This window comes from Clarias gariepinus, chromosome 19 (assembly GCF_024256425.1).
Source record: "Clarias gariepinus isolate MV-2021 ecotype Netherlands chromosome 19, CGAR_prim_01v2, whole genome shotgun sequence".
Classification (NCBI taxonomy): domain Eukaryota; kingdom Metazoa; phylum Chordata; class Actinopteri; order Siluriformes; family Clariidae; genus Clarias; species Clarias gariepinus.
Genome location: NC_071118.1, coordinates 25,250,077 through 25,256,243, shown reverse-complemented (window position 1 = coordinate 25,256,243; position 6,167 = coordinate 25,250,077). Strand labels below are relative to the sequence as shown.

The 6,167-nt window shown below is 38.4% G+C and overlaps 1 pseudogene; it reads left to right on the top strand.

Moving 5' to 3' along the window:
- Window positions 1-2,253: 2,253 nt before the first annotated feature.
- On the top strand, window positions 2,254-5,316 carry LOC128507283 (globoside alpha-1,3-N-acetylgalactosaminyltransferase 1-like; annotated as a pseudogene).
- The last annotated feature ends 851 nt before the right edge of the window (window positions 5,317-6,167 follow it).

Sequence of the window (6,167 nt, the reverse complement as noted above, 5' to 3'; positions counted from 1 at the left end):
ACAATCAACGATCATGAACATAGCAAAAAGAGATAGCAAAAGTACAAAAATAAGTTTATCTTGTCCAAACAAGATATTATCTTGTGCAAACAAGTTTTTTATCTGCATACGTTTAAGGGCATGCTAAGGCTTTCGCACGAAAACAGCCAAGTTATTTGCATTTACACTGACACCTTGTTGATTTAAAATGTATATTTAAAACACAAAGGCCTCCATTGTTTTATTTGAACAGTTAATTTGCTTTGTGGTTAGAAGGTAAGAAGCGTGCACACGCAAGATAATAACTTGTGTGCACAAGATAAAAAAAATCACACCTTTTGAGACCGTGGTGTTATGCAACAAATATACATATGCAAATCAACGTGATGTCAGTGTAAATGCAATTAACCCAGGTGGTTTTATGCAAAAGCCGAGCACGCCTTTACAATTACATATCAGATAAATAAGACATTATCTTATGCAGGCAAAATGTCAAAATTTTAAGGTTTCAAGACAAAAACAAATTTAAAGGAATGGAGAAAACTAATTCTAGATTCCAGAACACAATGCAGTTACATTGTTTAAAAAAATCTGGCAGAGTGACTTGTTGCACCTGGTTTAAATAAAGTATAGTAAGCTAATTATTTTACTTGTATTGTCAACCCTATAATGCTGAATAAAATAGAAATAAAAAAAGTATCAATTAAATACTTTGTATTCGCTATTTAAACAAAAAAGGCATGACTTTTGATCATGCAGAATAACACAACAGTTATGACAGTAAAACGCCCTTATTTTCTCTGTATCACCCTCTACTACACTAATGCACTTACCGCAGCATTTCATTAGTACTCAGATACCATCAAGGTAGAAAGTTTTTACAGTAAGCCGGAGCCGTGATCAGCCTGCTTGATTCATATCTGAAACGTTGGGCTCCCAGGAACTCCTTTGATGGCCCAAATATGTACAGTAGAAATAGTTTGGAGCGAAGTCAAGACTGTACGGGGGATGTTGTAATAACTCCCAGCCGAGTTCCTGTAATATGCAAGTGTTCTTGATGAATGATTGCGTGTACAGTTCATGAGGTTTCTCTAGAAAAGGATGCAGTGACACTTCAAACCTACGACCCTGGAGCTATAACGCAATAGCTCTACTCAGTACAAGACGGTAAAGCGGTAAAAGGAAGCAGATTTCAACACTAGATATGGAAGTCATTGCCCCGAACTAAAAAAAAAGGATATGTCCGTTTTCTCAACTTTCCAGTGACAAAAAAAGTGAATCATAGCGAGATGTATGCATAGTTATTTAGTAATATTTATGGGAAAGCCATATTGGGTGGCACGTTGGCATAGCGGTAGCACTGTGACCACACATCTCCTGGGTGGTACAGTTTGGGTGTTTTCCCCATCTTTGGTGGGTTTCCTTCGGGTACTGTGGTTTCCCCCAAAGGTTTAAATACACGCAATGTAGGCTAATATGCATTTCCCCGCGGTGTGATTAAGCATGTGAATGTGTGCCCTGTAAAGGACTGGCGCATCATATAGTGAGTAAACTGCCTCATGCAACAAGTCCCTGAAATACGCCCCAGGTTTTATGTGACCCTGTACAGGATAAGTGATACAGAAGATGAGCGAGAGATAAATCTTGGCCTGCTGATTTGTAAAAACTAGACAGACGAAATCTGTATCTTCGCTGTCGCATCACTTTCTCCAGGATGCTTAACTTTAATATCCAATAGGTTATCACATAGACGGCACCTCCAGGTCGCCTTGCACCTCCAGGGTCGGGGTTCGATTCCCATCTCTGTGAGCATGGAGTTTGCATGTTCATGGTGAGTTTTCTCCCACAATCCAAAGACATGTTAACAGTTTAGGTTAATTTGTGTTCTTGTACACCTGTCCAGGGTGTTCCCCGCCTCATGCCCCAAGTCTCCTGGGATAGGCTCCAGGCTTCCCGTGACTCTTAAGCAGTAATGATGATGAGTGAGATTATCACATTATGATACATCTGCATGCTGTATCTACCCACCCCCTTTTGCACTCTTTTTTTTTTCTTTTTCGGTCTGAAGTGTGTTCACCGGGATGGTTTAAACATCTGGCTGCTGTGGGTTCGAGCCAGAAATGGCTCCTTAAACCCGCCGTATAAAGAGAGAGGAAAGAGAGAATGTATCAAGGGTACAGAAGATGAATTGGAAGGTAAAAAGGCGACAGCAGTGACAAAAAAGAGAGTGAAAGAGAGAGAGAGAGAGAGAGAGAGAGAGAGAAAGTGAGAGAGATGGCACTGTTCCCATGCTGCAGGCTGCCTTCAGGTCAGTAAGTCTTCGCTCCGCTATTTAATCTCTCTTGCTCAGTTTTTCCTGGCTTGCTTACTTCTCCAGAGTTGAGCTAGTTCTTCCTGCTAGTTTTGCTAATCACAATATTTCTGCTTTGAATTTTTAATATGCAATCATCATCATCATCATCATCATTATATTTTAGCATTTAAGGCTATCTCTAATTTCAAGGAAAAGGCATTTTTATCAAACGTTAGAAAAAAACAGATGCATGCTTGATCACTGAACAACTTTATTGGAAGTCTTAAAATATGCATTCCTTTCTTTTTCTGCTCTCTGCAGGACCTCAGAACACACAAAGATGTTGATACGCTGATTCGTTTTAAGAGATCAACAGGTTTCATGCACAGGTTTATATGCCACACATGAGCATTAAATCTTTGTGAATTTGAGTTTAATATGACATCAAATGTCTTATGGCAGCATGGTGGCTTGCACCTCCTCCAGGGTCCGGGTTCGATTCCTGCCTTGTTCTGTGTGCATGTTTCCTCCAGGTACTCCGGTTTCCAAACACAGTCCAAAGACAGGCAGATTGGGCTGATTGGCATTCCCAAATTGCTCGTAGTGTGCAAATGTTGACTGGAGGTCCCACCACAGATGTAAAAAGGAGAATAAATACAATGGTCATTATTGGCCTCCTGGGTCTCTAGTTGGACTACAGAGGTTCCTATATGGATGGATGAAATGAAATTACATCTCAGGGTCGGCTCCTATATTTATTTTCACATGTGATATATTTCAGAATGGTTTGGAAGTGCATGCATGATGCTTATTAAACTTGCATATGCTTTCAGGATTTTCCTTTGGGAATCGGAAGCCACTGCTTATGCTGGGTGTTTGTTAACTCTTAATTAAGAGTCCATGCCTGTATCAAACACACCTATTTATAGTTACTTTGTAACATAATGTACATTTGTAAATGTAACTTCAAAACTATTCAAACGATTCCAAAAAAAGTGCAAATCAAGTGCTCTACAGCGCAAACAGCTAAGGATTTTATGTTGTATAGTCTCATAAAATACAAATCTAAAGAGGCTTATACTGTACTTAATCTATTAGCTGACATTACTATGTATAATATACGTAGTCTTAGTCATTGTCACAAATCAGCTTCACAAATGTCAAAAAATATGGAAGTAAACGAGAAGTGGAGACAGGTGGCTGAGGCTCTAGGTTGTTGGTTTGAAGATCTGAGGATCTGGGTTCGAACCCTGCAGCGCCGGTTCCAAGCCCGGTTATAAAAAAAAATGCCAAGGAAAAACTCTGAGATGACAATAGGAAATAACCTTGAGAAGAACCAGACCTAACCTCATTTGTGTGATATCAGACCTCAGTATGACGCCAAGTCAATCCCGGCTATACCTGCATGTTATAAGGGCTGAAAGTTCATAAAATAACAGGAAAGATGTTTGACTCGGTTACAAAACTGTTTGTGAGAATTTTAGTCCTAAACTATAGCACGCCTGCAGAAAAACTGCCTGCATCACCTGAGTCCAAGCGCAGCTTCATGGTCTTCAAGAGTCAGGACACACATTAAAAGTTCCATCTTCAAAGGGGGTAAAAACTTATGCAACCAACAATGAACTGATGGTCATGGGAGTATACAGCAATAAACATTATATGACCAAAAGTATATGGACATGATTAAACATGCTTTGCCTAAGTTGTCTTGGAAGATTTTCACTGTCCTGCACAAAGCCCTGACATCATCAATACTAAAAAACAAAACAAAAAAAAGGCAAAACATCTGGAATGGGAAATTTAAAAATGCACACGGGTTATTCAGGTGTCTGCATACTTCCGGTCATAAAGACTAAAAAACAAGTCTATTTTTAATTTAGTACTTTAGTACTAAAAATTTGTAATGTGTCTTCTAGATTTTCCATAAACTTGATGGAACTCAGCAGCAAAAACATACTATAACACTTTATCACACTGTTCTTGATCTGTGAGATTTCACACAATTGATGCTAAATATAATTTCCTTGTTCACTAATAACATCGCCCTCGCTGATCTGCACTTTGGGGGATTGTTGCACCAGAAGTGCATTAACAAGTGCAGATTAGGTAACAAATATTTTATTAAAACAGCATCAACCCTATTAAGGCTGGGGAAGAAAAAAAAACATTATCACTACTATTTTCTGCAGCTCTAGTTACTCAGGCTCATATTATCATGGAGTAAAATATCACCTTAAAAACCCTTTAATGTCAGAAGCATGAAGAAGTATTTCACAGCAGTTATACTGTATGTTTCCATGCATTTTATATTATCCAATATACTATACAGAACGATGGCCTTGAGGATTGAGTGGTCCATGTGATCTATACATATTAATACGCAATATCTAATATGTAAACCAAAGCATGAATAACACATCATAATATGTTATTCCAACTACAATGAATGAAAGTTGTAAGTTAGGGTAAGTTAAGAATTCCCACGAGGTTTTTTTTCTAGTTAATGAAATAGTTTTTCAGACTTTCTAGGAAAGAAGAAACCCTTATCAAGAAGCAGATTATTCTGGAGGTGGATATGTGTTCTGTATTGATGTTGATTAGGACGTCACAAGCCCAGTGGGCCCGGAGATCTTGGGGAAGCTGGCGGCCACACTACATCCTCATTCTAGTTTTTTGAAAAATCTAGGTATTATTACCCCTATAAGAAGAACTCAGACTCACAGGCCTATGTTGCTGAGTGGGAAGGGGTCTATTACTACAGCTCTGAGTTCTATGGAGGCCTGTGCTCCTGGGTATTAGCCATGGCTCAGACTTGCTCCTTACTCATGCTACAGGATCAGGTCAAGAAGATTCAAGCGCAGGACTTAGAGGAGGGTTACCTGAACCGCTATTTGGTCAAGCACAGGCCTGCTTGTATTCTTTTCCCAGAGTACAACTGGTGGGAGTCACCTGGAGTCACAGAAGCGCCCACTCAGAGGCTGCGCTCTATAGGGAGACGATGCAGATTGACAGGCAAGTACAACGGAGAAAGAAATGTTTGCTGAGAATTAGAAAGAAAACCAAAACATGAAGACTTGCTTTTCACTGTTGCGCTGACATCAGTAATTTTGCTATAATTTTGCATAATATAGTAGCTATTGAAAAGCTTGTTAACAGCCAAAACACAGTACTGGTGCTGATTATATTGGGGGTTTTTTGGTTGTTATACATATAATACAAAAAATGCATGTGCCAAAGGAGCGACTTCTGAAGTTTATGCAACATGGAGGTGACCAATCTTGCTTCCCTAAAAATTTCAACTTGCTAACTTTGAACCATTTTGGAGAAATGATTTTATGAGTGCCCCCAAAAATGGCCATTTACTCCTACTTTATGAGTATTAATACAAAAATTGGTCTAGGCTCCTAGAAGCATATGACCTGCGAAAAATGTTGCTTAAATTAAAGCATTCCGTGCGAAATTAAGGATTTTTTCCCAAAATAATCTGTAGTGTCCGTAACCATGTCAAATTAAAGTTGCTATTGTATATCTTAACAATTTTGCATTTCAGAATAGTACTCATTTTCAGGTTTATGTCTTTTCATGTGAAATCTAAATCGGACAAGTTGCATCTGAATGACGATTTATATCACTGAAAGATTTAAATAAAATCCAAATGTAAAAAAAAAAGTTACGGACACTATATAAAAGGGCGGGACATTGTATTTAGCAAATGTCTTTGTTTTTCAAAAAAAAATAAAAATTGATAAAAAGCATTAATTATTATGAAAAATGGTGTTATACGATCCTATTTGAAAATTTACTTTTTCACCTACAGTAGGTCAGGCGCCTTTTAGCACCTACACCCTGTTTTGGCCGTAACTAATAGTGTAATCTACAAGATGTTTGACGTGAA